The sequence below is a fragment of the Pimephales promelas genome, chromosome 3, assembly GCF_988280905.1.
Source record: "Pimephales promelas chromosome 3, fPimPro1.hap1.1, whole genome shotgun sequence".
NCBI lineage: Eukaryota > Metazoa > Chordata > Actinopteri > Cypriniformes > Leuciscidae > Pimephales > Pimephales promelas.
The window spans coordinates 45502937-45526303 of record NC_142771.1 but is presented as its reverse complement, the minus strand read 5'-3'; the positions used below and the strand labels follow the sequence as shown (position 1 = coordinate 45526303).

Here is a 23367-nt window from a genome sequence, read left to right as displayed (position 1 = left end):
AGATTTCGCTTACGGCCATACCACCTTGAGAACGCCCGAACTCGTCTGATCTCGGAAGCTAAGCAGGGTCGGGCCTGGTTAGTACTTGGATGGGAGACCGCCTGGGAATACCAGGTGCTGTAAGCTTTATATAGTTTACTACCCTAATGTTCTAACCATTCAAATAGCCCAATTTTGGCAGCAGATTTCGCTTACGGCCATACCACCTTGAGAACGCCCGAACTCGTCTGATCTCGGAAGCTAAGCAGGGTCGGGCCTGGTTAGTACTTGGATGGGAGACCGCCTGGGAATACCAGGTGCTGTAAGCTTTATATAGTTTACTACCCTAATGTTTTAACTATTCAAATAGCCCAATTTTGGCAGCAGATTTCGCTTACGGCCATACCACCTTGAGAACGCCCGAACTCTTCTGATCTCGGAAGCTAAGCAGGGTCGGGCCTGGTTAGTACTTGGATGGGAGACCGCCTGGGAATACCAGGTGCTGTAAGCTTTATTGTTTAAAAAAAAAAAAAAAAAAAAAAGAGTCAATGAAATGTTTCAAAAATCCTAAATTGTCTTTTTTCCCCTCAAAATTCCTGAAATAGTCTCTCAGTTTCTTCAGAAAGCCTGAAAGAGTCTCTTTTTTTTCTTCTTCAAATAGCCCAATTTTGGCTGCAGATTTCGCTTACGGCCATACCACCTTGAGAACGCCCGAACTCGTCTGATCTCGGAAGCTAAGCAGGGTCGGGCCTGGTTAGTACTTGGATGGGAGACCGCCTGGGAATACCAGGTGCTGTAAGCTTTATGTAGTTTACTACCCTAATGTTCTAACCATTCAAATAGCCCAATTTTGGCAGCAGATTTCGCTTACGGCCATACCACCTTGAGAACGCCCGAACTCGTCTGATCTCGGAAGCTAAGCAGGGTCGGGCCTGGTTAGTACTTGGATGGGAGACCGCCTGGGAATACCAGGTGCTGTAAGCTTTATGTAGTTTACTACCCTAATGTTCTAACCATTCAAATAGCCCAATTTTGGCAGGAGATTTCGCTTACGACCATACCACCTTGAGAACGCCCGAACTCGTCTGATCTCGGAAGCTAAGCAGGGTCGGGCCTGGTTAGTACTTGGATGGGAGACCGCCTGGGAATACCAGGTGCTGTAAGCTTTATGTAGTTTACTACCCTAATGTTCTAACCATTCAAATAGCCCAATTTTGGCAGCAGATTTCGCTTACGGCCATACCACCTTGAGAACGCCCGAACTCGTCTGATCTCGGAAGCTAAGCAGGGTCGGGCCTGGTTAGTACTTGGATGGGAGACCGCCTGGGAATACCAGGTGCTGTAAGCTTTATATAGTTTACTACCCTAATGTTCTAACCATTCAAATAGCCCAATTTTGGCAGCAGATTTCGCTTACGGCCATACCACCTTGAGAACGCCCGAACTCGTCTGATCTCGGAAGCTAAGCAGGGTCGGGCCTGGTTAGTACTTGGATGGGAGACCGCCTGGGAATACCAGGTGCTGTAAGCTTTATATAGTTTACTACCCTAATGTTTTAACTATTCAAATAGCCCAATTTTGGCAGCAGATTTCGCTTACGGCCATACCACCTTGAGAACGCCCGAACTCGTCTGATCTCGGAAGCTAAGCAGGGTCGGGCCTGGTTAGTACTTGGATGGGAGACCGCCTGGGAATAGCAGGTGCTGTAAGCTTTATATAGTTTACTACCCTAATGTTCTAACCATTCAAATAGCCCAATTTTGGCAGCAGATTTCGCTTACGGCCATACCACCTTGAGAACGCCCGAACTCGTCTGATCTCGGAAGCTAAGCAGGGTCGGGCCTGGTTAGTACTTGGATGGGAGACCGCCTGGGAATACCAGGTGCTGTAAGCTTTATATAGTTTACTACCCTAATGTTCTAACCATTCAAATAGCCCAATTTTGGCAGCAGATTTCGCTTACGGCCATACCACCTTGAGAACGCCCGAGTGGTACGATCCAGGAAGTTGTGTGGCAGTAGTTGGGAGAGGAAGGCTCTCCTCCATTTTGTTTTCTTTTATTTGTGTTTGTTTTTGTGAGTTTTTATTACTTCAAGTTAGTTTTTTTTTGTTTTTTTGTTTTTTTTAACCACCTAACAGCAGCTTTTGCTGGCTGGAAGGTGGTTATTTTTATTTTTTCTCAAAAATGGATGGATTAATGGCAAACGACACTGGACCGGGAAGAGGAACACGAACGGCAAACGACTCTGGACTGGCTCGAGGAACACGCACGGCAAAAGACACTGGACTGGATAGAGGAACACGCATGGCAAACGACACTGGACTGGCTGGAGAGAAACGCTTGGCAAACGACACTGGACTGGATTATCGACAACGAGCTGGACATGATGGGAGAGACAAGTTTGCAGGAAGGAAGTATTTAAAGGAGGCAACGATCATTTTGAATGTGGAGAATGTCAATGAGGTGAGAGCGGCGGATATTATCAAGGCAGTGGTGGATAAATGTGGACATGGCAAAATTCTGGCATTAAGACCAAGACAAGGTAAAGAATATGAACTAACAATGGAAAATGAAGAAACATGTGAGGATTTGATGGATGGACTGAACATAAAAGGAGTAAATTGTGAAATTAAAAGACTGCAAAATAGAGACTATGTTGTTTCCTTCATGCACCTGCCCGTCTACCTGGAGGATAGAGAAATTATTGAAAAATTGGAGGGATGGGGAGTTGATCCCATATCAAAAATTAAAAGAAGATGCTACCCGGGCACCGAAATCGAGGATGGAACGAGGTTCCTTAAAGTAAGGTTCCCGAAAGAGGTGGCATCATTGCCCTACAGCACAAGGCTGGAAACGGCAGAAGGGCAGCAGTATTTTAGGGTGATGCACAGTCACCAGGTGAAGACCTGTCGGCTGTGCATGAGCCCAGACCATCTGCTAAAAGAGTGCCCAGACTTTAAATGCCACAAATGCGGAGAAAGAGGACACTTCGCAAGAGACTGTAATGCAGCCAGGTGCCCGGAGTGTCAGAAAATTTTAAATAAATGTGTGTGTATGGAGGAGGAAGAGGAAGGAGGTAGGGAGCTTCAGGTGGACGGACAGGTGCATGAAGGAAACAACGAGGAGGAAAGACAAACTGATGTGGTACAAGAGGAACAAGTTATGCAGCAAAAAGAAATGGAAGAAGGAACGAGCAACAGAGAGGAAGAAGGAGAGCAAGAGAACAATAAAGATAAAGAACAAACAATGGAACAGGACATGCAATGGTCAGCAATGGGAACATCGGACAGTGGTAAAAGGTATCGGGATGAGATGGAGAAAAAAGAAATAAAGATGGACAACACGGAGAACAACAGAGAAGTGAGAGGACAAATAAGAAGAAGATCATCAAAGTTTGAGCCAAATTTGGAAAATGCACGAAAAAAGACTACAATAAGGAGCAGAGATGGAAGTACAAACAGATATGACGTGTTAAAGGACCTTGAGGGAGAAAATGGAGACTAATGGTTTTTAGGTATTTATTTTTCTTTTTTTTAATGGTTTTAAGCTGTGTTACTTTTAATGCAAGAGGACTGATGGACATGGGCAAATTTGAAAGAGTGAAAGAAAAGTGTAGAGGAGAAGATGTCATTGTTTTACAAGAGACAAATTGGAAAGAGAGTGTGATGATGGAATATAAAAAGAAATGGGAAGGGGATATTTTATATAATAATGGGGAAGGTAGGCTTGGAAGAGGGGTGGCGTTTTTAATGAGAAAGGATGCTTTTAATACAACCAGAGTGGTGTACACAGATAAGATTGGGAAATGCATGGCTGTGGAAGTAAATTACGAAGGATGTAAATTGATTTTAGTAAATGTACATGCACCAACGGAGGAGAAGGAAAAGAAAGAGTTTTTTAATATTTTAAGAAGTATTGTAAAGGACTATAAGAAAGTGATAATGATGGGGGATTTTAACACGGTTTTTAGTAAACAAGACATGGCAGAAGGAATGGTTTTTAGAACAGATACAGGGAGAAAAGAATTAAAAGCTTTAATGGGAGAAAATAATATGATAGATGTGTGGAGAGAAAGAAATGAAAAGAAAAAAGAATTTTCAAGAAGACAAATAGTAGGGCAGTTTGTGTGTAGGACAAGAATTGATTATGTTTTGTGTACAAGGAATATGGAGGATTTTATTGAAGACATTAAGTATGAAGACACAAGTTTCAGTGATCACAAGTTTTTATTTTTTAAAATAGACGGGAATAAAGTGCAAAGAGGGCCAGGAATATGGGTTTTAAATACAAAAATGTTAGAAAATGAAGACTATATCTTAAAGGTTAAAGAAATTATAGAAAAAGAAAGGGAAAATGAAATATATGAAGAAAATAAAAGAATATGGTGGGAGAACGTAAAGTTTTTAATAAAAAAATTTTCGATAAAGTATGGTAGTATAATATGCAAATGCAAAAAATACAAAGAAAAAGAAATAAAGGAAAGCTTAGAAGAAGAATTGAATAAAGGAAATAAAGATGTACAAAAGATAAAAGAAATGGAGGAAAAACTGAAAGAAATAGAGGAAAAAGAATATGAGGGAGCGAGATTAAGAAGCAAAGCTAAATATACGGTGGAGGGAGAAAAATGCACAAAGTTCTTTTTTGATTTGGAAAAAAAGAAAGGAAAAGCAGAAACGATAAAACAGATAAGAGGAAAAAATGGGGAAATTGTAGAAGGGAATGAAAAGATTTTAGAAGAAATAAAGGATTTTTATGAAAATCTTTTTACTACAAGGGGTGTAGACGAAAACAAAAAAAGGGAATTGTTGAAGCAGATAAAAGCAAAAATTAGCGAGGAAGATAAAAAAGAATGTAATCAAGAAATCAGAGAAGAAGAGATAGAAAGAGCAATACAGCAGCTGAATAAAAAGAAAAGTCCAGGAATAGATGGTTTGGGAAATGAATTTTACATATGTTTTAAAGAGATTTTAACCAAAATATTAAAGGAAGTTTTCAAAGAAATTTTTGAAGAAGAAGAAGTCAATGAAAGAATGGGGATGGGGATAACAAAGCTGATATATAAAAGTAAGGGAGAAAAGGTAGATTTAAAAAACTACAGACCGATCACAATGCTGAACACAGATTTTAAAATCTTAGCAAAAGTTTTAGCAAACAGGTTAAAAGAAGTAATGCCAAGTATAATCAAAACAAACCAAGCGTACGGAGTAAAAGGAAGGGATATAGCGGATACGACAATGAGCATAAGAGACACAATATGGTACATGAAAGAAAAGAATGAAAATGGATATGTAATAAGTCTTGATTTTGAAAAAGCTTTTGATAGAGTGGAACACCGGTTTTTATTTGATGTTTTAAAGGAATTTGGTTTCGGGGGAGATTTTATCAAATGGATAAAGATTTTATATAAGGGTGCTTTAACAAGAATAAAATGTAATGGTTTTTTAACAGAGTGTTTTAAAATCACAAGATCAATAAGACAGGGTTGTCCGCTTTCAGCATTATTATATTCACTTGTATCAGAGCCGTTGGGATTGGCGATAAAGCAAAAAGAAGAAATAACTGGTATTGAAATTGAGGAAAAAAAAGCAGAAGGGAAGGTTTTTCAATATGCTGATGATACAACGATAATAGTAAAAGGAAAGGAGAGCGTCAAAGAAGTTATGAAGTGTGTAGAAGACTATTGTAAAGGATCGGGAGGTAAAGTAAATGAGGATAAGACAGTATATATGAGATTTGGTGAAGCAATGATTTTAAGGGATTGTTTTAAGTTCAAGGAAGTAGAAGAAATGAGGATTTTAGGAATTTTAATGGGGAAAAATGAGAAGAAAGTTAGAGATGAAATGTGGGAGCAACTGGTCACAGAAATAGAAAGAAGGTTAAATTTTTGGAAATTGAGGAATTTAAACTTGAAGGGAAAGGTTTTAATATTGAACGTTTTAATGGTTTCTAAGCTGTGGTATGTTTTATACGTGTCGGAGATGCCGTTGTGGACAGAAAAGAGGTTGAAGAAATGTTTTCTTGACTTTTTATGGGAGGGGAAGCCAGCGAGAATAGCTTTTAACACGATTTTAGGGGCAGCAGACAAGGGGGGTTTAGGGTTAATGGATGTGGCACAAAGGAAAAATAGCTTGAGAGTGAAAACTGTGAAAAAATATCTACAAGAAGAGGGTAACGCAGAATGGAAAAAGACAATGGAATATTTTTTAAACAAATGTGGGAATTTTAACATGGGGGATGGAATTTTATGGATGAAAACGAAGATTTGGATGACAGAAGGGCTACCAGGTTTTTATAGAGAAATGTTTAGTGCGTGGGGAAAATTTTTAGACAAGGTCGAGTATGATCCACATGGGAGAGAAAACATTTTAAATCAACCTCTGTTCTTAAACAAAAACATTTTAAAGCAAGGTAAAGAAATGTTTTTAAAGAAATGGATGGAAGTGGGGATAACAAGGGTGAGAGATGTGTTATATGAATTCAAAGAAGGCTTTTTACCGACTCAATTTATTGTGGATGCAATGGAGGAGGCAAAAGAGGATTACAGTGAACAAGGAATAATTAACCAATTTGAATTAATTAAAAGTGCAATACCGAAAGAATGGATAAAAAGAATAGAAGGTATGGAAGGGGAGCCAAAAGAGAAATGTATTAATGTGAAATTGGACGGAAAACTGGATGATTTTAAGGAATGTACTGTGAAAATGATTTATTGTTCTTTTAGAGATGATGTTTTTAAAGAGCCGATTGTTAATGCATACTGGATGCAGCATTTCAAAGATTTAAAGAAAGAGAGCATATGGAGAAACATGAAGGGAAGATGTGTGGAAACTAAATTGGAATGTTTGGAGTATTTTATAAGGCATAAAGTTGTTTTTACTGATGCAATTTTAAACAAAATAGGAATTGAGCAAAATGCTATGTGTAAAGTGTGCCAGGAGAAGGAAGAGGGGATTTTACATATGTTTTTATATTGTAAAGAGCTGGAGGAATTTTTAAAGAAATGTAAATGTTTAATTAAGGATTTGACTGAGGAGTGGGATGAAAATGGAATGGAATGGAACAGAGTTGTGATGTTTGGGTGGGGAAAGAAGTGTCAAAACAAAAGTTTTATTAATCTGTGTGTCATGTTAATGAAAAGTGCAATATGGGAGAGAAGAACTGTGGCTAAAAAAGAAAAAATCATGTTGGATGTTTGGAGTGTGTTTAAAAGGAAAGCTGAAGTATATTTTGAAAGATTGTATGTGTATTTTAAAGGTGAAAATATGTTGAATTCTTTTTATGATGTTTTTACACCAAAAGTTGTTTATGTTTTAAAAGATCTACTGTGGAAGCTGCCGGGAGAAGAAGTCTTTTAAATGATGTACAAAAGCTAAAGATATGTAATGTAGAGATGTTTGTTCACATGATGTTTGGAAAATCTGTATTTTTTTAGTGTATTTCATTATTGTATTTTTTATTGTATTTTATTGATTGAAACTTCTTAATAAAAAAAAAAAAAAAAAGAACGCCCGAACTCGTCTGGTCTCGGAAGCTAAGCAGGGTCGGGCCTGGTTAGTACTTGGATGGGAGACCGCCTGGGAATACCAGGTGCTGTAAGCTTTATATAGTTTACTACCCTAATGTTCTAACCATTCAAATAGCCCAATTTTGGCAGCAGATTTCGCTTACGGCCATACCACCTTGAGAACGCCCGAACTCGTCTGATCTCGGAAGCTAAGCAGGGTCGGGCCTGGTTAGTACTTGGATGGGAGACCGCCTGGGAATACCAGGTGCTGTAAGCTTTATATAGTTTACTACCCTAATGTTCTAACCATTCAAATAGCCCAATTTTGGCAGCAGATTTCGCTTACGGCCATACCACCTTGAGAACGCCCGAACTCGTCTGATCTCGGAAGCTAAGCAGGGTCGGGCCTGGTTAGTACTTGGATGGGAGACCGCCTGGGAATACCAGGTGCTGTAAGCTTTATATAGTTTACTACCCTAATGTTTTAACTATTCAAATAGCCCAATTTTGGCAGCAGATTTCGCTTACGGCCATACCACCTTGAGAACGCCCGAACTCGTCTGATCTCGGAAGCTAAGCAGGGTCGGGCCTGGTTAGTACTTGGATGGGAGACCGCCTGGGAATACCAGGTGCTGTAAGCTTTATATAGTTTACTACCCTAATGTTCTAACCATTCAAATAGCCCAATTTTGGCAGCAGATTTCTCTTACGGCCACACCACCTTGAGAACGCCCGAACTCGTCTGATCTCGGAAGCTAAGCAGGGTCGGGCCTGGTTAGTACTTGGATGGGAGACCGCCTGGGAATACCAGGTGCTGTAAGCTTTATATAGTTTACTACCCTAATGTTTTAACTATTCAAATAGCCCAATTTTGGCAGCAGATTTCGCTTACGGCCATACCACCTTGAGAACGCCCGAACTCGTCTGATCTCGGAAGCTAAGCAGGGTCGGGCCTGGTTAGTACTTGGATGGGAGACCGCCTGGGAATACCAGGTGCTGTAAGCTTTATATAGTTTACTACCCTAATGTTTTAACTATTCAAATAGCCCAATTTTGGCAGCAGATTTCGCTTACGGCCATACCACCTTGAGAACGCCCGAACTCGTCTGATCTCGGAAGCTAAGCAGGGTCGGGCCTGGTTAGTACTTGGATGGGAGACCGCCTGGGAATACCAGGTGCTGTAAGCTTTATTGTTTAAAAAAAAAAAAAAAAAAAAGAGTCAATGAAATGTTTCAAAAATCCTAAATTGTCTTTTTTCCCCTCAAAATTCCTGAAATAGTCTCTCAGTTTCTTCAGAAAGCCTGAAAGAGTCTCTTTTTTTTCTTCTTCAAATAGCCCAATTTTGGCTGCAGATTTCGCTTACGGCCATACCACCTTGAGAACGCCAGAACTCGTCTGATCTCGGAAGCTAAGCAGGGTCGGGCCTGGTTAGTACTTGGATGGGAGACCGCCTGGGAATACCAGGTGCTGTAAGCTTTATGTAGTTTACTACCCTAATGTTCTAACCATTCAAATAGCCCAATTTTGGCAGCAGATTTCGCTTACGGCCATACCACCTTGAGAACGCCCGAACTCGTCTGATCTCGGAAGCTAAGCAGGGTCGGGCCTGGTTAGTACTTGGATGGGAGACCGCCTGGGAATACCAGGTGCTGTAAGCTTTATGTAGTTTACTACCCTAATGTTCTAACCATTCAAATAGCCCAATTTTGGCAGGAGATTTCGCTTACGACCATACCACCTTGAGAACGCCCGAACTCGTCTGATCTCGGAAGCTAAGCAGGGTCGGGCCTGGTTAGTACTTGGATGGGAGACCGCCTGGGAATACCAGGTGCTGTAAGCTTTATGTAGTTTACTACCCTAATGTTCTAACCATTCAAATAGCCCAATTTTGGCAGCAGATTTCGCTTACGGCCATACCACCTTGAGAACGCCCGAACTCGTCTGATCTCGGAAGCTAAGCAGGGTCGGGCCTGGTTAGTACTTGGATGGGAGACCGCCTGGGAATACCAGGTGCTGTAAGCTTTATATAGTTTACTACCCTAATGTTCTAACCATTCAAATAGCCCAATTTTGGCAGCAGATTTCGCTTACGGCCATACCACCTTGAGAACGCCCGAACTCGTCTGATCTCGGAAGCTAAGCAGGGTCGGGCCTGGTTAGTACTTGGATGGGAGACCGCCTGGGAATACCAGGTGCTGTAAGCTTTATATAGTTTACTACCCTAATGTTTTAACTATTCAAATAGCCCAATTTTGGCAGCAGATTTCGCTTACGGCCATACCACCTTGAGAACGCCCGAACTCGTCTGATCTCGGAAGCTAAGCAGGGTCGGGCCTGGTTAGTACTTGGATGGGAGACCGCCTGGGAATAGCAGGTGCTGTAAGCTTTATATAGTTTACTACCCTAATGTTCTAACCATTCAAATAGCCCAATTTTGGCAGCAGATTTCGCTTACGGCCATACCACCTTGAGAACGCCCGAACTCGTCTGATCTCGGAAGCTAAGCAGGGTCGGGCCTGGTTAGTACTTGGATGGGAGACCGCCTGGGAATACCAGGTGCTGTAAGCTTTATATAGTTTACTACCCTAATGTTCTAACCATTCAAATAGCCCAATTTTGGCAGCAGATTTCGCTTACGGCCATACCACCTTGAGAACGCCCGAACTCGTCTGGTCTCGGAAGCTAAGCAGGGTCGGGCCTGGTTAGTACTTGGATGGGAGACCGCCTGGGAATACCAGGTGCTGTAAGCTTTATATAGTTTACTACCCTAATGTTCTAACCATTCAAATAGCCCAATTTTGGCAGCAGATTTCGCTTACGGCCATACCACCTTGAGAACGCCCGAACTCGTCTGATCTCGGAAGCTAAGCAGGGTCGGGCCTGGTTAGTACTTGGATGGGAGACCGCCTGGGAATACCAGGTGCTGTAAGCTTTATATAGTTTACTACCCTAATGTTCTAACCATTCAAATAGCCCAATTTTGGCAGCAGATTTCGCTTACGGCCATACCACCTTGAGAACGCCCGAACTCGTCTGATCTCGGAAGCTAAGCAGGGTCGGGCCTGGTTAGTACTTGGATGGGAGACCGCCTGGGAATACCAGGTGCTGTAAGCTTTATATAGTTTACTACCCTAATGTTTTAACTATTCAAATAGCCCAATTTTGGCAGCAGATTTCGCTTACGGCCATACCACCTTGAGAACGCCCGAACTCGTCTGATCTCGGAAGCTAAGCAGGGTCGGGCCTGGTTAGTACTTGGATGGGAGACCGCCTGGGAATACCAGGTGCTGTAAGCTTTATATAGTTTACTACCCTAATGTTCTAACCATTCAAATAGCCCAATTTTGGCAGCAGATTTCGCTTACGGCCATACCACCTTGAGAACGCCCGAACTCGTCTGATCTCGGAAGCTAAGCAGGGTCGGGCCTGGTTAGTACTTGGATGGGAGACCGCCTGGGAATACCAGGTGCTGTAAGCTTTATATAGTTTACTACCCTAATGTTTTAACTATTCAAATAGCCCAATTTTGGCAGCAGATTTCGCTTACGGCCATACCACCTTGAGAACGCCCGAACTCGTCTGATCTCGGAAGCTAAGCAGGGCCGGGCCTGGTTAGTACTTGGATGGGAGACCGCCTGGGAATACCAGGTGCTGTAAGCTTTATTGTTTAAAAAAAAAAAAAAAAAAAAGAGTCAATGAAATGTTTCAAAAATCCTAAATTGTCTTTTTTCCCCTCAAAATTCCTGAAATAGTCTCTCAGTTTCTTCAGAAAGCCTGAAAGAGTCTCTTTTTTTTCTTCTTCAAATAGCCCAATTTTGGCTGCAGATTTCGCTTACGGCCATACCACCTTGAGAACGCCCGAACTCGTCTGATCTCGGAAGCTAAGCAGGGTCGGGCCTGGTTAGTACTTGGATGGGAGACCGCCTGGGAATACCAGGTGCTGTAAGCTTTATGTAGTTTACTACCCTAATGTTCTAACCATTCAAATAGCCCAATTTTGGCAGCAGATTTCGCTTACGGCCATACCACCTTGAGAACGCCCGAACTCGTCTGATCTCGGAAGCTAAGCAGGGTCGGGCCTGGTTAGTACTTGGATGGGAGACCGCCTGGGAATACCAGGTGCTGTAAGCTTTATATAGTTTACTACCCTAATGTTCTAACCATTCAAATAGCCCAATTTTGGCAGCAGATTTCGCTTACGGCCATACCACCTTGAGAACGCCCGAACTCGTCTGATCTCGGAAGCTAAGCAGGGTCGGGCCTGGTTAGTACTTGGATGGGAGACCGCCTGGGAATACCAGGTGCTGTAAGCTTTATATAGTTTACTACCCTAATGTTTTAACTATTCAAATAGCCCAATTTTGGCAGCAGATTTCGCTTACGGCCATACCACCTTGAGAACGCCCGAACTCGTCTGATCTCGGAAGCTAAGCAGGGTCGGGCCTGGTTAGTACTTGGATGGGAGACCGCCTGGGAATACCAGGTGCTGTAAGCTTTATATAGTTTACTACCCTAATGTTCTAACCATTCAAATAGCCCAATTTTGGCAGCAGATTTCGCTTACGGCCATACCACCTTGAGAACGCCCGAACTCGTCTGATCTCGGAAGCTAAGCAGGGTCGGGCCTGGTTAGTACTTGGATGGGAGACCGCCTGGGAATACCAGGTGCTGTAAGCTTTATATAGTTTACTACCCTAATGTTTTAACTATTCAAATAGCCCAATTTTGGCAGCAGATTTCGCTTACGGCCATACCACCTTGAGAACGCCCGAACTCGTCTGATCTCGGAAGCTAAGCAGGGTCGGGCCTGGTTAGTACTTGGATGGGAGACCGCCTGGGAATACCAGGTGCTGTAAGCTTTATATAGTTTACTACCCTAATGTTCTAACCATTCAAATAGCCCAATTTTGGCAGCAGATTTCGCTTACGGCCATACCACCTTGAGAACGCCCGAACTCGTCTGATCTCGGAAGCTAAGCAGGGTCGGGCCTGGTTAGTACTTGGATGGGAGACCGCCTGGGAATACCAGGTGCTGTAAGCTTTATATAGTTTACTACCCTAATGTTCTAACCATTCAAATAGCCCAATTTTGGCAGCAGATTTCGCTTACGGCCATACCACCTTGAGAACGCCCGAACTCGTCTGGTCTCGGAAGCTAAGCAGGGTCGGGCCTGGTTAGTACTTGGATGGGAGACCGCCTGGGAATACCAGGTGCTGTAAGCTTTATATAGTTTACTACCCTAATGTTCTAACCATTCAAATAGCCCAATTTTGGCAGCAGATTTCGCTTACGGCCATACCACCTTGAGAACGCCCGAACTCGTCTGATCTCGGAAGCTAAGCAGGGTCGGGCCTGGTTAGTACTTGGATGGGAGACCGCCTGGGAATACCAGGTGCTGTAAGCTTTATATAGTTTACTACCCTAATGTTCTAACCATTCAAATAGCCCAATTTTGGCAGCAGATTTCGCTTACGGCCATACCACCTTGAGAACGCCCGAACTCGTCTGATCTCGGAAGCTAAGCAGGGTCGGGCCTGGTTAGTACTTGGATGGGAGACCGCCTGGGAATACCAGGTGCTGTAAGCTTTATATAGTTTACTACCCTAATGTTTTAACTATTCAAATAGCCCAATTTTGGCAGCAGATTTCGCTTACGGCCATACCACCTTGAGAACGCCCGAACTCGTCTGATCTCGGAAGCTAAGCAGGGTCGGGCCTGGTTAGTACTTGGATGGGAGACCGCCTGGGAATACCAGGTGCTGTAAGCTTTATATAGTTTACTACCCTAATGTTCTAACCATTCAAATAGCCCAATTTTGGCAGCAGATTTCGCTTACGGCCATACCACCTTGAGAACGCCCGAACTCGTCTGATCTCGGAAGCTAAGCAGGGTCGGGCCTGGTTAGTACTTGGATGGGAGACCGCCTGGGAATACCAGGTGCTGTAAGCTTTATATAGTTTACTACCCTAATGTTTTAACTATTCAAATAGCCCAATTTTGGCAGCAGATTTCGCTTACGGCCATACCACCTTGAGAACGCCCGAACTCGTCTGATCTCGGAAGCTAAGCAGGGTCGGGCCTGGTTAGTACTTGGATGGGAGACCGCCTGGGAATACCAGGTGCTGTAAGCTTTATTGTTTAAAAAAAAAAAAAAAAAAAAGAGTCAATGAAATGTTTCAAAAATCCTAAATTGTCTTTTTTCCCCTCAAAATTCCTGAAATAGTCTCTCAGTTTCTTCAGAAAGCCTGAAAGAGTCTCTTTTTTTTCTTCTTCAAATAGCCCAATTTTGGCTGCAGATTTCGCTTACGGCCATACCACCTTGAGAACGCCCGAACTCGTCTGATCTCGGAAGCTAAGCAGGGTCGGGCCTGGTTAGTACTTGGATGGGAGACCGCCTGGGAATACCAGGTGCTGTAAGCTTTATATAGTTTACTACCCTAATGTTCTAACCATTCAAATAGCCCAATTTTGGCAGCAGATTTCGCTTACGCCCATACCACCTTGAGAACGCCCGAACTCGTCTGATCTCGGAAGCTAAGCAGGGTCGGGCCTGGTTAGTACTTGGATGGGAGACCGCCTGGGAATACCAGGTGCTGTAAGCTTTATATAGTTTACTACCCTAATGTTTTAACTATTCAAATAGCCCAATTTTGGCAGCAGATTTCGCTTACGGCCATACCACCTTGAGAACGCCCGAACTCGTCTGATCTCGGAAGCTAAGCAGGGTCGGGCCTGGTTAGTACTTGGATGGGAGACCGCCTGGGAATACCAGGTGCTGTAAGCTTTATATAGTTTACTACCCTAATGTTCTAACCATTCAAATAGCCCAATTTTGGCAGCAGATTTCGCTTACGGCCATACCACCTTGAGAACGCCCGAACTCGTCTGATCTCGGAAGCTAAGCAGGGTCGGGCCTGGTTAGTACTTGGATGGGAGACCGCCTGGGAATACCAGGTGCTGTAAGCTTTATATAGTTTACTACCCTAATGTTTTAACTATTCAAATAGCCCAATTTTGGCAGCAGATTTCGCTTACGGCCATACCACCTTGAGAACGCCCGAACTCGTCTGATCTCGGAAGCTAAGCAGGGTCGGGCCTGGTTAGTACTTGGATGGGAGACCGCCTGGGAATACCAGGTGCTGTAAGCTTTATATAGTTTACTACCCTAATGTTTTAACTATTCAAATAGCCCAATTTTGGCAGCAGATTTCGCTTACGGCCATACCACCTTGAGAACGCCCGAACTCGTCTGATCTCGGAAGCTAAGCAGGGTCGGGCCTGGTTAGTACTTGGATGGGAGACCGCCTGGGAATACCAGGTGCTGTAAGCTTTATTGTTTAAAAAAAAAAAAAAAAAAAAAGAGTCAATGAAATGTTTCAAAAATCCTAAATTGTCTTTTTTCCCCTCAAAATTCCTGAAATAGTCTCTCAGTTTCTTCAGAAAGCCTGAAAGAGTCTCTTTTTTTTCTTCTTCAAATAGCCCAATTTTGGCTGCAGATTTCGCTTACGGCCATACCACCTTGAGAACGCCCGAACTCGTCTGATCTCGGAAGCTAAGCAGGGTCGGGCCTGGTTAGTACTTGGATGGGAGACCGCCTGGGAATACCAGGTGCTGTAAGCTTTATGTAGTTTACTACCCTAATGTTCTAACCATTCAAATAGCCCAATTTTGGCAGCAGATTTCGCTTACGGCCATACCACCTTGAGAACGCCCGAACTCGTCTGATCTCGGAAGCTAAGCAGGGTCGGGCCTGGTTAGTACTTGGATGGGAGACCGCCTGGGAATACCAGGTGCTGTAAGCTTTATATAGTTTACTACCCTAATGTTCTAACCATTCAAATAGCCCAATTTTGGCAGCAGATTTCGCTTACGGCCATACCACCTTGAGAACGCCCGAACTCGTCTGATCTCGGAAGCTAAGCAGGGTCGGGCCTGGTTAGTACTTGGATGGGAGACCGCCTGGGAATACCAGGTGCTGTAAGCTTTATGTAGTTTACTACCCTAATGTTCTAACCATTCAAATAGCCCAATTTTGGCAGCAGATTTCGCTTACGGCCATACCACCTTGAGAACGCCCGAACTCGTCTGATCTCGGAAGCTAAGCAGGGTCGGGCCTGGTTAGTACTTGGATGGGAGACCGCCTGGGAATACCAGGTGCTGTAAGCTTTATATAGTTTACTACCCTAATGTTCTAACCATTCAAATAGCCCAATTTTGGCAGCAGATTTCGCTTACGGCCATACCACCTTGAGAACGCCCGAACTCGTCTGATCTCGGAAGCTAAGCAGGGTCGGGCCTGGTTAGTACTTGGATGGGAGACCGCCTGGGAATACCAGGTGCTGTAAGCTTTATATAGTTTACTACCCTAATGTTTTAACTATTCAAATAGCCCAATTTTGGCAGCAGATTTCGCTTACGGCCATACCACCTTGAGAACGCCCGAACTCGTCTGATCTCGGAAGCTAAGCAGGGTCGGGCCTGGTTAGTACTTGGATGGGAGACCGCCTGGGAATACCAGGTGCTGTAAGCTTTATGTAGTTTACTACCCTAATGTTCTAACCATTCAAATAGCCCAATTTTGGCAGGAGATTTCGCTTACGACCATACCACCTTGAGAACGCCCGAACTCGTCTGATCTCGGAAGCTAAGCAGGGTCGGGCCTGGTTAGTACTTGGATGGGAGACCGCCTGGGAATACCAGGTGCTGTAAGCTTTATGTAGTTTACTACCCTAATGTTCTAACCATTCAAATAGCCCAATTTTGGCAGCAGATTTCGCTTACGGCCATACCACCTTGAGAACGCCCGAACTCGTCTGATCTCGGAAGCTAAGCAGGGTCGGGCCTGGTTAGTACTTGGATGGGAGACCGCCTGGGAATACCAGGTGCTGTAAGCTTTATTGTTTAAAAAAAAAAAAAAAAAAAAGAGTCAATGAAATGTTTCAAAAATCCTAAATTGTCTTTTTTCCCCTCAAAATTCCTGAAATAGTCTCTCAGTTTCTTCAGAAAGCCTGAAAGAGTCTCTTTTTTTTCTTCTTCAAATAGCCCAATTTTGGCTGCAGATTTCGCTTACGGCCATACCACCTTGAGAACGCCAGAACTCGTCTGATCTCGGAAGCTAAGCAGGGTCGGGCCTGGTTAGTACTTGGATGGGAGACCGCCTGGGAATACCAGGTGCTGTAAGCTTTATGTAGTTTACTACCCTAATGTTCTAACCATTCAAATAGCCCAATTTTGGCAGCAGATTTCGCTTACGGCCATACCACCTTGAGAACGCCCGAACTCGTCTGATCTCGGAAGCTAAGCAGGGTCGGGCCTGGTTAGTACTTGGATGGGAGACCGCCTGGGAATACCAGGTGCTGTAAGCTTTATGTAGTTTACTACCCTAATGTTCTAACCATTCAAATAGCCCAATTTTGGCAGCAGATTTCGCTTACGGCCATACCACCTTGAGAACGCCCGAACTCGTCTGATCTCGGAAGCTAAGCAGGGTCGGGCCTGGTTAGTACTTGGATGGGAGACCGCCTGGGAATACCAGGTGCTGTAAGCTTTATATAGTTTACTACCCTAATGTTCTAACCATTCAAATAGCCCAATTTTGGCAGCAGATTTCGCTTACGGCCATACCACCTTGAGAACGCCCGAACTCGTCTGATCTCGGAAGCTAAGCAGGGTCGGGCCTGGTTAGTACTTGGATGGGAGACCGCCTGGGAATACCAGGTGCTGTAAGCTTTATATAGTTTACTACCCTAATGTTTTAACTATTCAAATAGCCCAATTTTGGCAGCAGATTTCGCTTACGGCCATACCACCTTGAGAACGCCCGAACTCGTCTGATCTCGGAAGCTAAGCAGGGTCGGGCCTGGTTAGTACTTGGATGGGAGACCGCCTGGGAATACCAGGTGCTGTAAGCTTTATATAGTTTACTACCCTAATGTTCTAACCATTCAAATAGCCCAATTTTGGCAGCAGATTTCGCTTACGGCCATACCACCTTGAGAACGCCCGAACTCGTCTGATCTCGGAAGCTAAGCAGGGTCGGGCCTGGTTAGTACTTGGATGGGAGACCGCCTGGGAATACCAGGTGCTGTAAGCTTTATATAGTTTACTACCCTAATGTTTTAACTATTCAAATAGCCCAATTTTGGCAGCAGATTTCGCTTACGGCCATACCACCTTGAGAACGCCCGAACTCGTCTGATCTCGGAAGCTAAGCAGGGTCGGGCCTGGTTAGTACTTGGATGGGAGACCGCCTGGGAATACCAGGTGCTGTAAGCTTTATTGTTTAAAAAAAAAAAAAAAAAAAAAGAGTCAATGAAATGTTTCAAAAATCCTAAATTGTCTTTTTTCCCCTCAAAATTCCTGAAATAGTCTCTCAGTTTCTTCAGAAAGCCTGAAAGAGTCTCTTTTTTTTCTTCTTCAAATAGCCCAATTTTGGCTGCAGATTTCGCTTACGGCCATACCACCTTGAGAACGCCCGAACTCGTCTGATCTCGGAAGCTAAGCAGGGTCGGGCCTGGTTAGTACTTGGATGGGAGACCGCCTGGGAATACCAGGTGCTGTAAGCTTTATGTAGTTTACTACCCTAATGTTCTAACCATTCAAATAGCCCAATTTTGGCAGCAGATTTCGCTTACGGCCATACCACCTTGAGAACGCCCGAACTCGTCTGATCTCGGAAGCTAAGCAGGGTCGGGCCTGGTTAGTACTTGGATGGGAGACCGCCTGGGAATACCAGGTGCTGTAAGCTTTATATAGTTTACTACCCTAATGTTCTAACCATTCAAATAGCCCAATTTTGGCAGCAGATTTCGCTTACGGCCATACCACCTTGAGAACGCCCGAACTCGTCTGATCTCGGAAGCTAAGCAGGGTCGGGCCTGGTTAGTACTTGGATGGGAGACCGCCTGGGAATACCAGGTGCTGTAAGCTTTATATAGTTTACTACCCTAATGTTTTAACTATTCAAATAGCCCAATTTTGGCAGCAGATTTCGCTTACGGCCATACCACCTTGAGAACGCCCGAACTCGTCTGATCTCGGAAGCTAAGCAGGGTCGGGCCTGGTTAGTACTTGGATGGGAGACCGCCTGGGAATACCAGGTGCTGTAAGCTTTATATAGTTTACTACCCTAATGTTTTAACTATTCAAATAGCCCAATTTTGGCAGCAGATTTCGCTTACGGCCATACCACCTTGAGAACGCCCGAACTCGTCTGATCTCGGAAGCTAAGCAGGGTCGGGCCTGGTTAGTACTTGGATGGGAGACCGCCTGGGAATACCAGGTGCTGTAAGCTTTATATAGTTTACTACCCTAATGTTCTAACCATTCAAATAGCCCAATTTTGGCAGCAGATTTCGCTTACGGCCATACCACCTTGAGAACGCCCGAACTCGTCTGATCTCGGAAGCTAAGCAGGGTCGGGCCTGGTTAGTACTTGGATGGGAGACCGCCTGGGAATACCAGGTGCTGTAAGCTTTATATAGTTTACTACCCTAATGTTTTAACTATTCAAATAGCCCAATTTTGGCAGCAGATTTCGCTTACGGCCATACCACCTTGAGAACGCCCGAACTCGTCTGATCTCGGAAGCTAAGCAGGGTCGGGCCTGGTTAGTACTTGGATGGGAGACCGCCTGGGAATACCAGGTGCTGTAAGCTTTATATAGTTTACTACCCTAATGTTCTAACCATTCAAATAGCCCAATTTTGGCAGCAGATTTCGCTTACGGCCATACCACCTTGAGAACGCCCGAACTCGTCTGATCTCGGAAGCTAAGCAGGGTCGGGCCTGGTTAGTACTTGGATGGGAGACCGCCTGGGAATACCAGGTGCTGTAAGCTTTATATAGTTTACTACCCTAATGTTTTAACTATTCAAATAGCCCAATTTTGGCAGCAGATTTCGCTTACGGCCATACCACCTTGAGAACGCCCGAACTCGTCTGATCTCGGAAGCTAAGCAGGGTCGGGCCTGGTTAGTACTTGGATGGGAGACCGCCTGGGAATACCAGGTGCTGTAAGCTTTATATAGTTTACTACCCTAATGTTTTAACTATTCAAATAGCCCAATTTTGGCAGCAGATTTCGCTTACGGCCATACCACCTTGAGAACGCCCGAACTCGTCTGATCTCGGAAGCTAAGCAGGGTCGGGCCTGGTTAGTACTTGGATGGGAGACCGCCTGGGAATACCAGGTGCTGTAAGCTTTATTGTTTAAAAAAAAAAAAAAAAAAAGAGTCAATGAAATGTTTCAAAAATCCTAAATTGTCTTTTTTCCCCTCAAAATTCCTGAAATAGTCTCTCAGTTTCTTCAGAAAGCCTGAAAGAGTCTCTTTTTTTTCTTCTTCAAATAGCCCAATTTTGGCTGCAGATTTCGCTTACGGCCATACCACCTTGAGAACGCCCGAACTCGTCTGATCTCGGAAGCTAAGCAGGGTCGGGCCTGGTTAGTACTTGGATGGGAGACCGCCTGGGAATACCAGGTGCTGTAAGCTTTATGTAGTTTACTACCCTAATGTTCTAACCATTCAAATAGCCCAATTTTGGCAGCAGATTTCGCTTACGGCCATACCACCTTGAGAACGCCCGAACTCGTCTGATCTCGGAAGCTAAGCAGGGTCGGGCCTGGTTAGTACTTGGATGGGAGACCGCCTGGGAATACCAGGTGCTGTAAGCTTTATATAGTTTACTACCCTAATGTTCTAACCATTCAAATAGCCCAATTTTGGCAGCAGATTTCGCTTACGGCCATACCACCTTGAGAACGCCCGAACTCGTCTGATCTCGGAAGCTAAGCAGGGTCGGGCCTGGTTAGTACTTGGATGGGAGACCGCCTGGGAATACCAGGTGCTGTAAGCTTTATGTAGTTTACTACCCTAATGTTCTAACCATTCAAATAGCCCAATTTTGGCAGCAGATTTCGCTTACGGCCATACCACCTTGAGAACGCCCGAACTCGTCTGATCTCGGAAGCTAAGCAGGGTCGGGCCTGGTTAGTACTTGGATGGGAGACCGCCTGGGAATACCAGGTGCTGTAAGCTTTATATAGTTTACTACCCTAATGTTCTAACCATTCAAATAGCCCAATTTTGGCAGCAGATTTCGCTTACGGCCATACCACCTTGAGAACGCCCGAACTCGTCTGATCTCGGAAGCTAAGCAGGGTCGGGCCTGGTTAGTACTTGGATGGGAGACCGCCTGGGAATACCAGGTGCTGTAAGCTTTATATAGTTTACTACCCTAATGTTTTAACTATTCAAATAGCCCAATTTTGGCAGCAGATTTCGCTTACGGCCATACCACCTTGAGAACGCCCGAACTCGTCTGATCTCGGAAGCTAAGCAGGGTCGGGCCTGGTTAGTACTTGGATGGGAGACCGCCTGGGAATACCAGGTGCTGTAAGCTTTATGTAGTTTACTACCCTAATGTTCTAACCATTCAAATAGCCCAATTTTGGCAGGAGATTTCGCTTACGACCATACCACCTTGAGAACGCCCGAACTCGTCTGATCTCGGAAGCTAAGCAGGGTCGGGCCTGGTTAGTACTTGGATGGGAGACCGCCTGGGAATACCAGGTGCTGTAAGCTTTATGTAGTTTACTACCCTAATGTTCTAACCATTCAAATAGCCCAATTTTGGCAGCAGATTTCGCTTACGGCCATACCACCTTGAGAACGCCCGAACTCGTCTGATCTCGGAAGCTAAGCAGGGTCGGGCCTGGTTAGTACTTGGATGGGAGACCGCCTGGGAATACCAGGTGCTGTAAGCTTTATTGTTTAAAAAAAAAAAAAAAAAAAAGAGTCAATGAAATGTTTCAAAAATCCTAAATTGTCTTTTTTCCCCTCAAAATTCCTGAAATAGTCTCTCAGTTTCTTCAGAAAGCCTGAAAGAGTCTCTTTTTTTTCTTCTTCAAATAGCCCAATTTTGGCTGCAGATTTCGCTTACGGCCATACCACCTTGAGAACGCCAGAACTCGTCTGATCTCGGAAGCTAAGCAGGGTCGGGCCTGGTTAGTACTTGGATGGGAGACCGCCTGGGAATACCAGGTGCTGTAAGCTTTATGTAGTTTACTACCCTAATGTTCTAACCATTCAAATAGCCCAATTTTGGCAGCAGATTTCGCTTACGGCCATACCACCTTGAGAACGCCCGAACTCGTCTGATCTCGGAAGCTAAGCAGGGTCGGGCCTGGTTAGTACTTGGATGGGAGACCGCCTGGGAATACCAGGTGCTGTAAGCTTTATGTAGTTTACTACCCTAATGTTCTAACCATTCAAATAGCCCAATTTTGGCAGCAGATTTCGCTTACGGCCATACCACCTTGAGAACGCCCGAACTCGTCTGATCTCGGAAGCTAAGCAGGGTCGGGCCTGGTTAGTACTTGGATGGGAGACCGCCTGGGAATACCAGGTGCTGTAAGCTTTATATAGTTTACTACCCTAATGTTCTAACCATTCAAATAGCCCAATTTTGGCAGCAGATTTCGCTTACGGCCATACCACCTTGAGAACGCCCGAACTCGTCTGATCTCGGAAGCTAAGCAGGGTCGGGCCTGGTTAGTACTTGGATGGGAGACCGCCTGGGAATACCAGGTGCTGTAAGCTTTATATAGTTTACTACCCTAATGTTTTAACTATTCAAATAGCCCAATTTTGGCAGCAGATTTCGCTTACGGCCATACCACCTTGAGAACGCCCGAACTCGTCTGATCTCGGAAGCTAAGCAGGGTCGGGCCTGGTTAGTACTTGGATGGGAGACCGCCTGGGAATACCAGGTGCTGTAAGCTTTATATAGTTTACTACCCTAATGTTCTAACCATTCAAATAGCCCAATTTTGGCAGCAGATTTCGCTTACGGCCATACCACCTTGAGAACGCCCGAACTCGTCTGATCTCGGAAGCTAAGCAGGGTCGGGCCTGGTTAGTACTTGGATGGGAGACCGCCTGGGAATACCAGGTGCTGTAAGCTTTATATAGTTTACTACCCTAATGTTTTAACTATTCAAATAGCCCAATTTTGGCAGCAGATTTCGCTTACGGCCATACCACCTTGAGAACGCCCGAACTCGTCTGATCTCGGAAGCTAAGCAGGGTCGGGCCTGGTTAGTACTTGGATGGGAGACCGCCTGGGAATACCAGGTGCTGTAAGCTTTATTGTTTAAAAAAAAAAAAAAAAAAAAAAGAGTCAATGAAATGTTTCAAAAATCCTAAATTGTCTTTTTTCCCCTCAAAATTCCTGAAATAGTCTCTCAGTTTCTTCAGAAAGCCTGAAAGAGTCTCTTTTTTTTCTTCTTCAAATAGCCCAATTTTGGCTGCAGATTTCGCTTACGGCCATACCACCTTGAGAACGCCCGAACTCGTCTGATCTCGGAAGCTAAGCAGGGTCGGGCCTGGTTAGTACTTGGATGGGAGACCGCCTGGGAATACCAGGTGCTGTAAGCTTTATGTAGTTTACTACCCTAATGTTCTAACCATTCAAATAGCCCAATTTTGGCAGCAGATTTCGCTTACGGCCATACCACCTTGAGAACGCCCGAACTCGTCTGATCTCGGAAGCTAAGCAGGGTCGGGCCTGGTTAGTACTTGGATGGGAGACCGCCTGGGAATACCAGGTGCTGTAAGCTTTATATAGTTTACTACCCTAATGTTCTAACCATTCAAATAGCCCAATTTTGGCAGCAGATTTCGCTTACGGCCATACCACCTTGAGAACGCCCGAACTCGTCTGATCTCGGAAGCTAAGCAGGGTCGGGCCTGGTTAGTACTTGGATGGGAGACCGCCTGGGAATACCAGGTGCTGTAAGCTTTATATAGTTTACTACCCTAATGTTTTAACTATTCAAATAGCCCAATTTTGGCAGCAGATTTCGCTTACGGCCATACCAC

The 23367-nt window shown here is 44.4% G+C and overlaps 92 non-coding genes across 92 annotated transcripts in view; all 92 read left to right on the top strand.

Annotated features, from left to right (window-relative positions):
* The first annotated feature begins 7 nt into the window (after positions 1-7).
* On the top strand, positions 8-126 carry LOC148986096 (5S ribosomal RNA). Its single transcript, XR_016166508.1, has one exon. It is a non-coding gene; the product is annotated as a 5S ribosomal RNA (ribosomal RNA).
* A 63-nt stretch (positions 127-189) lies between these two features.
* Positions 190-308, top strand: LOC148986095 (5S ribosomal RNA). The gene has a single exon (XR_016166507.1). It is a non-coding gene; the product is annotated as a 5S ribosomal RNA (ribosomal RNA).
* Positions 309-371: 63 nt separating this feature from the next.
* On the top strand, positions 372-490 carry LOC148986094 (5S ribosomal RNA). Its single transcript, XR_016161225.1, has one exon. It is a non-coding gene; the product is annotated as a 5S ribosomal RNA (ribosomal RNA).
* Positions 491-662: 172 nt separating this feature from the next.
* LOC148986093 (5S ribosomal RNA) lies at positions 663-781 on the top strand. Its single transcript, XR_016166506.1, has one exon. It is a non-coding gene; the product is annotated as a 5S ribosomal RNA (ribosomal RNA).
* A 63-nt stretch (positions 782-844) lies between these two features.
* On the top strand, positions 845-963 carry LOC148986092 (5S ribosomal RNA). Its single transcript, XR_016166505.1, has one exon. It is a non-coding gene; the product is annotated as a 5S ribosomal RNA (ribosomal RNA).
* Positions 964-1026: 63 nt separating this feature from the next.
* Positions 1027-1145, top strand: LOC148986091 (5S ribosomal RNA). The gene has a single exon (XR_016162809.1). It is a non-coding gene; the product is annotated as a 5S ribosomal RNA (ribosomal RNA).
* A 63-nt stretch (positions 1146-1208) lies between these two features.
* On the top strand, positions 1209-1327 carry LOC148986090 (5S ribosomal RNA). Its single transcript, XR_016166503.1, has one exon. It is a non-coding gene; the product is annotated as a 5S ribosomal RNA (ribosomal RNA).
* Positions 1328-1390: 63 nt separating this feature from the next.
* Positions 1391-1509, top strand: LOC148986089 (5S ribosomal RNA). Its single transcript, XR_016166502.1, has one exon. It is a non-coding gene; the product is annotated as a 5S ribosomal RNA (ribosomal RNA).
* Positions 1510-1572: 63 nt separating this feature from the next.
* Positions 1573-1691, top strand: LOC148986088 (5S ribosomal RNA). Its single transcript, XR_016162270.1, has one exon. It is a non-coding gene; the product is annotated as a 5S ribosomal RNA (ribosomal RNA).
* A 63-nt stretch (positions 1692-1754) lies between these two features.
* LOC148986087 (5S ribosomal RNA) lies at positions 1755-1873 on the top strand. Its single transcript, XR_016166501.1, has one exon. It is a non-coding gene; the product is annotated as a 5S ribosomal RNA (ribosomal RNA).
* Positions 1874-7642: 5769 nt separating this feature from the next.
* On the top strand, positions 7643-7761 carry LOC148986086 (5S ribosomal RNA). The gene has a single exon (XR_016166500.1). It is a non-coding gene; the product is annotated as a 5S ribosomal RNA (ribosomal RNA).
* A 63-nt stretch (positions 7762-7824) lies between these two features.
* Positions 7825-7943, top strand: LOC148986085 (5S ribosomal RNA). The gene has a single exon (XR_016166499.1). It is a non-coding gene; the product is annotated as a 5S ribosomal RNA (ribosomal RNA).
* A 63-nt stretch (positions 7944-8006) lies between these two features.
* Positions 8007-8125, top strand: LOC148986084 (5S ribosomal RNA). Its single transcript, XR_016166498.1, has one exon. It is a non-coding gene; the product is annotated as a 5S ribosomal RNA (ribosomal RNA).
* Positions 8126-8188: 63 nt separating this feature from the next.
* LOC148986083 (5S ribosomal RNA) lies at positions 8189-8307 on the top strand. Its single transcript, XR_016163387.1, has one exon. It is a non-coding gene; the product is annotated as a 5S ribosomal RNA (ribosomal RNA).
* A 63-nt stretch (positions 8308-8370) lies between these two features.
* On the top strand, positions 8371-8489 carry LOC148986082 (5S ribosomal RNA). The gene has a single exon (XR_016166497.1). It is a non-coding gene; the product is annotated as a 5S ribosomal RNA (ribosomal RNA).
* A 63-nt stretch (positions 8490-8552) lies between these two features.
* LOC148986081 (5S ribosomal RNA) lies at positions 8553-8671 on the top strand. Its single transcript, XR_016166496.1, has one exon. It is a non-coding gene; the product is annotated as a 5S ribosomal RNA (ribosomal RNA).
* A 170-nt stretch (positions 8672-8841) lies between these two features.
* LOC148986080 (5S ribosomal RNA) lies at positions 8842-8960 on the top strand. Its single transcript, XR_016163080.1, has one exon. It is a non-coding gene; the product is annotated as a 5S ribosomal RNA (ribosomal RNA).
* Positions 8961-9023: 63 nt separating this feature from the next.
* On the top strand, positions 9024-9142 carry LOC148986079 (5S ribosomal RNA). The gene has a single exon (XR_016166495.1). It is a non-coding gene; the product is annotated as a 5S ribosomal RNA (ribosomal RNA).
* Positions 9143-9205: 63 nt separating this feature from the next.
* Positions 9206-9324, top strand: LOC148986078 (5S ribosomal RNA). Its single transcript, XR_016162807.1, has one exon. It is a non-coding gene; the product is annotated as a 5S ribosomal RNA (ribosomal RNA).
* A 63-nt stretch (positions 9325-9387) lies between these two features.
* On the top strand, positions 9388-9506 carry LOC148986077 (5S ribosomal RNA). Its single transcript, XR_016166494.1, has one exon. It is a non-coding gene; the product is annotated as a 5S ribosomal RNA (ribosomal RNA).
* A 63-nt stretch (positions 9507-9569) lies between these two features.
* On the top strand, positions 9570-9688 carry LOC148986076 (5S ribosomal RNA). Its single transcript, XR_016166492.1, has one exon. It is a non-coding gene; the product is annotated as a 5S ribosomal RNA (ribosomal RNA).
* A 63-nt stretch (positions 9689-9751) lies between these two features.
* Positions 9752-9870, top strand: LOC148986075 (5S ribosomal RNA). The gene has a single exon (XR_016162269.1). It is a non-coding gene; the product is annotated as a 5S ribosomal RNA (ribosomal RNA).
* Positions 9871-9933: 63 nt separating this feature from the next.
* LOC148986074 (5S ribosomal RNA) lies at positions 9934-10052 on the top strand. Its single transcript, XR_016166491.1, has one exon. It is a non-coding gene; the product is annotated as a 5S ribosomal RNA (ribosomal RNA).
* Positions 10053-10115: 63 nt separating this feature from the next.
* On the top strand, positions 10116-10234 carry LOC148986073 (5S ribosomal RNA). The gene has a single exon (XR_016161120.1). It is a non-coding gene; the product is annotated as a 5S ribosomal RNA (ribosomal RNA).
* Positions 10235-10297: 63 nt separating this feature from the next.
* On the top strand, positions 10298-10416 carry LOC148986072 (5S ribosomal RNA). The gene has a single exon (XR_016166490.1). It is a non-coding gene; the product is annotated as a 5S ribosomal RNA (ribosomal RNA).
* Positions 10417-10479: 63 nt separating this feature from the next.
* On the top strand, positions 10480-10598 carry LOC148986071 (5S ribosomal RNA). The gene has a single exon (XR_016166489.1). It is a non-coding gene; the product is annotated as a 5S ribosomal RNA (ribosomal RNA).
* Positions 10599-10661: 63 nt separating this feature from the next.
* Positions 10662-10780, top strand: LOC148986070 (5S ribosomal RNA). The gene has a single exon (XR_016166488.1). It is a non-coding gene; the product is annotated as a 5S ribosomal RNA (ribosomal RNA).
* A 63-nt stretch (positions 10781-10843) lies between these two features.
* LOC148986069 (5S ribosomal RNA) lies at positions 10844-10962 on the top strand. Its single transcript, XR_016166486.1, has one exon. It is a non-coding gene; the product is annotated as a 5S ribosomal RNA (ribosomal RNA).
* Positions 10963-11025: 63 nt separating this feature from the next.
* Positions 11026-11144, top strand: LOC148986068 (5S ribosomal RNA). Its single transcript, XR_016160263.1, has one exon. It is a non-coding gene; the product is annotated as a 5S ribosomal RNA (ribosomal RNA).
* Positions 11145-11314: 170 nt separating this feature from the next.
* LOC148986067 (5S ribosomal RNA) lies at positions 11315-11433 on the top strand. The gene has a single exon (XR_016166485.1). It is a non-coding gene; the product is annotated as a 5S ribosomal RNA (ribosomal RNA).
* A 63-nt stretch (positions 11434-11496) lies between these two features.
* Positions 11497-11615, top strand: LOC148986066 (5S ribosomal RNA). Its single transcript, XR_016166484.1, has one exon. It is a non-coding gene; the product is annotated as a 5S ribosomal RNA (ribosomal RNA).
* Positions 11616-11678: 63 nt separating this feature from the next.
* On the top strand, positions 11679-11797 carry LOC148986065 (5S ribosomal RNA). The gene has a single exon (XR_016166483.1). It is a non-coding gene; the product is annotated as a 5S ribosomal RNA (ribosomal RNA).
* A 63-nt stretch (positions 11798-11860) lies between these two features.
* On the top strand, positions 11861-11979 carry LOC148986064 (5S ribosomal RNA). The gene has a single exon (XR_016166482.1). It is a non-coding gene; the product is annotated as a 5S ribosomal RNA (ribosomal RNA).
* Positions 11980-12042: 63 nt separating this feature from the next.
* On the top strand, positions 12043-12161 carry LOC148986063 (5S ribosomal RNA). The gene has a single exon (XR_016166480.1). It is a non-coding gene; the product is annotated as a 5S ribosomal RNA (ribosomal RNA).
* A 63-nt stretch (positions 12162-12224) lies between these two features.
* On the top strand, positions 12225-12343 carry LOC148986062 (5S ribosomal RNA). Its single transcript, XR_016166479.1, has one exon. It is a non-coding gene; the product is annotated as a 5S ribosomal RNA (ribosomal RNA).
* Positions 12344-12406: 63 nt separating this feature from the next.
* Positions 12407-12525, top strand: LOC148986061 (5S ribosomal RNA). Its single transcript, XR_016166478.1, has one exon. It is a non-coding gene; the product is annotated as a 5S ribosomal RNA (ribosomal RNA).
* A 63-nt stretch (positions 12526-12588) lies between these two features.
* On the top strand, positions 12589-12707 carry LOC148986060 (5S ribosomal RNA). The gene has a single exon (XR_016161119.1). It is a non-coding gene; the product is annotated as a 5S ribosomal RNA (ribosomal RNA).
* A 63-nt stretch (positions 12708-12770) lies between these two features.
* On the top strand, positions 12771-12889 carry LOC148986059 (5S ribosomal RNA). Its single transcript, XR_016166477.1, has one exon. It is a non-coding gene; the product is annotated as a 5S ribosomal RNA (ribosomal RNA).
* A 63-nt stretch (positions 12890-12952) lies between these two features.
* Positions 12953-13071, top strand: LOC148986058 (5S ribosomal RNA). The gene has a single exon (XR_016166476.1). It is a non-coding gene; the product is annotated as a 5S ribosomal RNA (ribosomal RNA).
* Positions 13072-13134: 63 nt separating this feature from the next.
* Positions 13135-13253, top strand: LOC148986057 (5S ribosomal RNA). Its single transcript, XR_016166475.1, has one exon. It is a non-coding gene; the product is annotated as a 5S ribosomal RNA (ribosomal RNA).
* Positions 13254-13316: 63 nt separating this feature from the next.
* LOC148986056 (5S ribosomal RNA) lies at positions 13317-13435 on the top strand. Its single transcript, XR_016166474.1, has one exon. It is a non-coding gene; the product is annotated as a 5S ribosomal RNA (ribosomal RNA).
* Positions 13436-13498: 63 nt separating this feature from the next.
* On the top strand, positions 13499-13617 carry LOC148986055 (5S ribosomal RNA). The gene has a single exon (XR_016166473.1). It is a non-coding gene; the product is annotated as a 5S ribosomal RNA (ribosomal RNA).
* A 170-nt stretch (positions 13618-13787) lies between these two features.
* LOC148986054 (5S ribosomal RNA) lies at positions 13788-13906 on the top strand. The gene has a single exon (XR_016166472.1). It is a non-coding gene; the product is annotated as a 5S ribosomal RNA (ribosomal RNA).
* Positions 13907-13969: 63 nt separating this feature from the next.
* Positions 13970-14088, top strand: LOC148986053 (5S ribosomal RNA). Its single transcript, XR_016163414.1, has one exon. It is a non-coding gene; the product is annotated as a 5S ribosomal RNA (ribosomal RNA).
* Positions 14089-14151: 63 nt separating this feature from the next.
* Positions 14152-14270, top strand: LOC148986052 (5S ribosomal RNA). Its single transcript, XR_016166471.1, has one exon. It is a non-coding gene; the product is annotated as a 5S ribosomal RNA (ribosomal RNA).
* Positions 14271-14333: 63 nt separating this feature from the next.
* Positions 14334-14452, top strand: LOC148986051 (5S ribosomal RNA). Its single transcript, XR_016166469.1, has one exon. It is a non-coding gene; the product is annotated as a 5S ribosomal RNA (ribosomal RNA).
* A 63-nt stretch (positions 14453-14515) lies between these two features.
* On the top strand, positions 14516-14634 carry LOC148986050 (5S ribosomal RNA). Its single transcript, XR_016166468.1, has one exon. It is a non-coding gene; the product is annotated as a 5S ribosomal RNA (ribosomal RNA).
* Positions 14635-14697: 63 nt separating this feature from the next.
* Positions 14698-14816, top strand: LOC148986049 (5S ribosomal RNA). Its single transcript, XR_016166467.1, has one exon. It is a non-coding gene; the product is annotated as a 5S ribosomal RNA (ribosomal RNA).
* A 171-nt stretch (positions 14817-14987) lies between these two features.
* Positions 14988-15106, top strand: LOC148986048 (5S ribosomal RNA). The gene has a single exon (XR_016166466.1). It is a non-coding gene; the product is annotated as a 5S ribosomal RNA (ribosomal RNA).
* A 63-nt stretch (positions 15107-15169) lies between these two features.
* LOC148986047 (5S ribosomal RNA) lies at positions 15170-15288 on the top strand. The gene has a single exon (XR_016166465.1). It is a non-coding gene; the product is annotated as a 5S ribosomal RNA (ribosomal RNA).
* A 63-nt stretch (positions 15289-15351) lies between these two features.
* Positions 15352-15470, top strand: LOC148986046 (5S ribosomal RNA). The gene has a single exon (XR_016166464.1). It is a non-coding gene; the product is annotated as a 5S ribosomal RNA (ribosomal RNA).
* A 63-nt stretch (positions 15471-15533) lies between these two features.
* On the top strand, positions 15534-15652 carry LOC148986045 (5S ribosomal RNA). Its single transcript, XR_016166463.1, has one exon. It is a non-coding gene; the product is annotated as a 5S ribosomal RNA (ribosomal RNA).
* Positions 15653-15715: 63 nt separating this feature from the next.
* Positions 15716-15834, top strand: LOC148986044 (5S ribosomal RNA). Its single transcript, XR_016166462.1, has one exon. It is a non-coding gene; the product is annotated as a 5S ribosomal RNA (ribosomal RNA).
* A 63-nt stretch (positions 15835-15897) lies between these two features.
* On the top strand, positions 15898-16016 carry LOC148986043 (5S ribosomal RNA). Its single transcript, XR_016166461.1, has one exon. It is a non-coding gene; the product is annotated as a 5S ribosomal RNA (ribosomal RNA).
* A 63-nt stretch (positions 16017-16079) lies between these two features.
* On the top strand, positions 16080-16198 carry LOC148986042 (5S ribosomal RNA). Its single transcript, XR_016162806.1, has one exon. It is a non-coding gene; the product is annotated as a 5S ribosomal RNA (ribosomal RNA).
* Positions 16199-16261: 63 nt separating this feature from the next.
* Positions 16262-16380, top strand: LOC148986041 (5S ribosomal RNA). Its single transcript, XR_016166460.1, has one exon. It is a non-coding gene; the product is annotated as a 5S ribosomal RNA (ribosomal RNA).
* A 170-nt stretch (positions 16381-16550) lies between these two features.
* On the top strand, positions 16551-16669 carry LOC148986040 (5S ribosomal RNA). Its single transcript, XR_016163079.1, has one exon. It is a non-coding gene; the product is annotated as a 5S ribosomal RNA (ribosomal RNA).
* Positions 16670-16732: 63 nt separating this feature from the next.
* Positions 16733-16851, top strand: LOC148986039 (5S ribosomal RNA). The gene has a single exon (XR_016166458.1). It is a non-coding gene; the product is annotated as a 5S ribosomal RNA (ribosomal RNA).
* A 63-nt stretch (positions 16852-16914) lies between these two features.
* LOC148986038 (5S ribosomal RNA) lies at positions 16915-17033 on the top strand. Its single transcript, XR_016166457.1, has one exon. It is a non-coding gene; the product is annotated as a 5S ribosomal RNA (ribosomal RNA).
* A 63-nt stretch (positions 17034-17096) lies between these two features.
* On the top strand, positions 17097-17215 carry LOC148986037 (5S ribosomal RNA). Its single transcript, XR_016166456.1, has one exon. It is a non-coding gene; the product is annotated as a 5S ribosomal RNA (ribosomal RNA).
* Positions 17216-17278: 63 nt separating this feature from the next.
* Positions 17279-17397, top strand: LOC148986036 (5S ribosomal RNA). Its single transcript, XR_016166455.1, has one exon. It is a non-coding gene; the product is annotated as a 5S ribosomal RNA (ribosomal RNA).
* Positions 17398-17460: 63 nt separating this feature from the next.
* On the top strand, positions 17461-17579 carry LOC148986035 (5S ribosomal RNA). Its single transcript, XR_016166454.1, has one exon. It is a non-coding gene; the product is annotated as a 5S ribosomal RNA (ribosomal RNA).
* A 63-nt stretch (positions 17580-17642) lies between these two features.
* On the top strand, positions 17643-17761 carry LOC148986034 (5S ribosomal RNA). The gene has a single exon (XR_016166453.1). It is a non-coding gene; the product is annotated as a 5S ribosomal RNA (ribosomal RNA).
* A 171-nt stretch (positions 17762-17932) lies between these two features.
* Positions 17933-18051, top strand: LOC148986033 (5S ribosomal RNA). Its single transcript, XR_016166452.1, has one exon. It is a non-coding gene; the product is annotated as a 5S ribosomal RNA (ribosomal RNA).
* Positions 18052-18114: 63 nt separating this feature from the next.
* LOC148986032 (5S ribosomal RNA) lies at positions 18115-18233 on the top strand. The gene has a single exon (XR_016166451.1). It is a non-coding gene; the product is annotated as a 5S ribosomal RNA (ribosomal RNA).
* Positions 18234-18296: 63 nt separating this feature from the next.
* Positions 18297-18415, top strand: LOC148986031 (5S ribosomal RNA). Its single transcript, XR_016166450.1, has one exon. It is a non-coding gene; the product is annotated as a 5S ribosomal RNA (ribosomal RNA).
* A 63-nt stretch (positions 18416-18478) lies between these two features.
* On the top strand, positions 18479-18597 carry LOC148986030 (5S ribosomal RNA). The gene has a single exon (XR_016166449.1). It is a non-coding gene; the product is annotated as a 5S ribosomal RNA (ribosomal RNA).
* Positions 18598-18660: 63 nt separating this feature from the next.
* On the top strand, positions 18661-18779 carry LOC148986029 (5S ribosomal RNA). Its single transcript, XR_016166447.1, has one exon. It is a non-coding gene; the product is annotated as a 5S ribosomal RNA (ribosomal RNA).
* A 63-nt stretch (positions 18780-18842) lies between these two features.
* Positions 18843-18961, top strand: LOC148986028 (5S ribosomal RNA). Its single transcript, XR_016166446.1, has one exon. It is a non-coding gene; the product is annotated as a 5S ribosomal RNA (ribosomal RNA).
* A 63-nt stretch (positions 18962-19024) lies between these two features.
* LOC148986027 (5S ribosomal RNA) lies at positions 19025-19143 on the top strand. Its single transcript, XR_016166445.1, has one exon. It is a non-coding gene; the product is annotated as a 5S ribosomal RNA (ribosomal RNA).
* Positions 19144-19206: 63 nt separating this feature from the next.
* On the top strand, positions 19207-19325 carry LOC148986026 (5S ribosomal RNA). Its single transcript, XR_016166444.1, has one exon. It is a non-coding gene; the product is annotated as a 5S ribosomal RNA (ribosomal RNA).
* A 63-nt stretch (positions 19326-19388) lies between these two features.
* Positions 19389-19507, top strand: LOC148986025 (5S ribosomal RNA). The gene has a single exon (XR_016166443.1). It is a non-coding gene; the product is annotated as a 5S ribosomal RNA (ribosomal RNA).
* Positions 19508-19570: 63 nt separating this feature from the next.
* LOC148986024 (5S ribosomal RNA) lies at positions 19571-19689 on the top strand. Its single transcript, XR_016166442.1, has one exon. It is a non-coding gene; the product is annotated as a 5S ribosomal RNA (ribosomal RNA).
* Positions 19690-19858: 169 nt separating this feature from the next.
* LOC148986023 (5S ribosomal RNA) lies at positions 19859-19977 on the top strand. The gene has a single exon (XR_016166441.1). It is a non-coding gene; the product is annotated as a 5S ribosomal RNA (ribosomal RNA).
* A 63-nt stretch (positions 19978-20040) lies between these two features.
* Positions 20041-20159, top strand: LOC148986022 (5S ribosomal RNA). The gene has a single exon (XR_016166440.1). It is a non-coding gene; the product is annotated as a 5S ribosomal RNA (ribosomal RNA).
* A 63-nt stretch (positions 20160-20222) lies between these two features.
* On the top strand, positions 20223-20341 carry LOC148986021 (5S ribosomal RNA). Its single transcript, XR_016166439.1, has one exon. It is a non-coding gene; the product is annotated as a 5S ribosomal RNA (ribosomal RNA).
* A 63-nt stretch (positions 20342-20404) lies between these two features.
* Positions 20405-20523, top strand: LOC148986020 (5S ribosomal RNA). Its single transcript, XR_016166438.1, has one exon. It is a non-coding gene; the product is annotated as a 5S ribosomal RNA (ribosomal RNA).
* A 63-nt stretch (positions 20524-20586) lies between these two features.
* On the top strand, positions 20587-20705 carry LOC148986019 (5S ribosomal RNA). Its single transcript, XR_016166436.1, has one exon. It is a non-coding gene; the product is annotated as a 5S ribosomal RNA (ribosomal RNA).
* A 63-nt stretch (positions 20706-20768) lies between these two features.
* On the top strand, positions 20769-20887 carry LOC148986018 (5S ribosomal RNA). Its single transcript, XR_016166435.1, has one exon. It is a non-coding gene; the product is annotated as a 5S ribosomal RNA (ribosomal RNA).
* A 63-nt stretch (positions 20888-20950) lies between these two features.
* Positions 20951-21069, top strand: LOC148986017 (5S ribosomal RNA). The gene has a single exon (XR_016162805.1). It is a non-coding gene; the product is annotated as a 5S ribosomal RNA (ribosomal RNA).
* Positions 21070-21132: 63 nt separating this feature from the next.
* LOC148986016 (5S ribosomal RNA) lies at positions 21133-21251 on the top strand. The gene has a single exon (XR_016166434.1). It is a non-coding gene; the product is annotated as a 5S ribosomal RNA (ribosomal RNA).
* A 170-nt stretch (positions 21252-21421) lies between these two features.
* LOC148986015 (5S ribosomal RNA) lies at positions 21422-21540 on the top strand. Its single transcript, XR_016163078.1, has one exon. It is a non-coding gene; the product is annotated as a 5S ribosomal RNA (ribosomal RNA).
* A 63-nt stretch (positions 21541-21603) lies between these two features.
* Positions 21604-21722, top strand: LOC148986014 (5S ribosomal RNA). The gene has a single exon (XR_016166433.1). It is a non-coding gene; the product is annotated as a 5S ribosomal RNA (ribosomal RNA).
* A 63-nt stretch (positions 21723-21785) lies between these two features.
* On the top strand, positions 21786-21904 carry LOC148986013 (5S ribosomal RNA). Its single transcript, XR_016166432.1, has one exon. It is a non-coding gene; the product is annotated as a 5S ribosomal RNA (ribosomal RNA).
* Positions 21905-21967: 63 nt separating this feature from the next.
* On the top strand, positions 21968-22086 carry LOC148986012 (5S ribosomal RNA). The gene has a single exon (XR_016166430.1). It is a non-coding gene; the product is annotated as a 5S ribosomal RNA (ribosomal RNA).
* Positions 22087-22149: 63 nt separating this feature from the next.
* LOC148986011 (5S ribosomal RNA) lies at positions 22150-22268 on the top strand. The gene has a single exon (XR_016166429.1). It is a non-coding gene; the product is annotated as a 5S ribosomal RNA (ribosomal RNA).
* Positions 22269-22331: 63 nt separating this feature from the next.
* LOC148986010 (5S ribosomal RNA) lies at positions 22332-22450 on the top strand. Its single transcript, XR_016166428.1, has one exon. It is a non-coding gene; the product is annotated as a 5S ribosomal RNA (ribosomal RNA).
* Positions 22451-22513: 63 nt separating this feature from the next.
* Positions 22514-22632, top strand: LOC148986009 (5S ribosomal RNA). Its single transcript, XR_016166427.1, has one exon. It is a non-coding gene; the product is annotated as a 5S ribosomal RNA (ribosomal RNA).
* A 172-nt stretch (positions 22633-22804) lies between these two features.
* LOC148986008 (5S ribosomal RNA) lies at positions 22805-22923 on the top strand. The gene has a single exon (XR_016166426.1). It is a non-coding gene; the product is annotated as a 5S ribosomal RNA (ribosomal RNA).
* A 63-nt stretch (positions 22924-22986) lies between these two features.
* LOC148986007 (5S ribosomal RNA) lies at positions 22987-23105 on the top strand. The gene has a single exon (XR_016166424.1). It is a non-coding gene; the product is annotated as a 5S ribosomal RNA (ribosomal RNA).
* A 63-nt stretch (positions 23106-23168) lies between these two features.
* LOC148986006 (5S ribosomal RNA) lies at positions 23169-23287 on the top strand. The gene has a single exon (XR_016166423.1). It is a non-coding gene; the product is annotated as a 5S ribosomal RNA (ribosomal RNA).
* Positions 23288-23350: 63 nt separating this feature from the next.
* LOC148986005 (5S ribosomal RNA) overlaps positions 23351-23367 on the top strand; it is a 119-nt gene continuing 102 nt past the window's right edge. Inside the window, exon 1 of the ribosomal RNA XR_016166422.1 lies at positions 23351-23367. This exon is cut by the window's right edge and continues 102 nt beyond it. This is a non-coding gene — a ribosomal RNA (5S ribosomal RNA).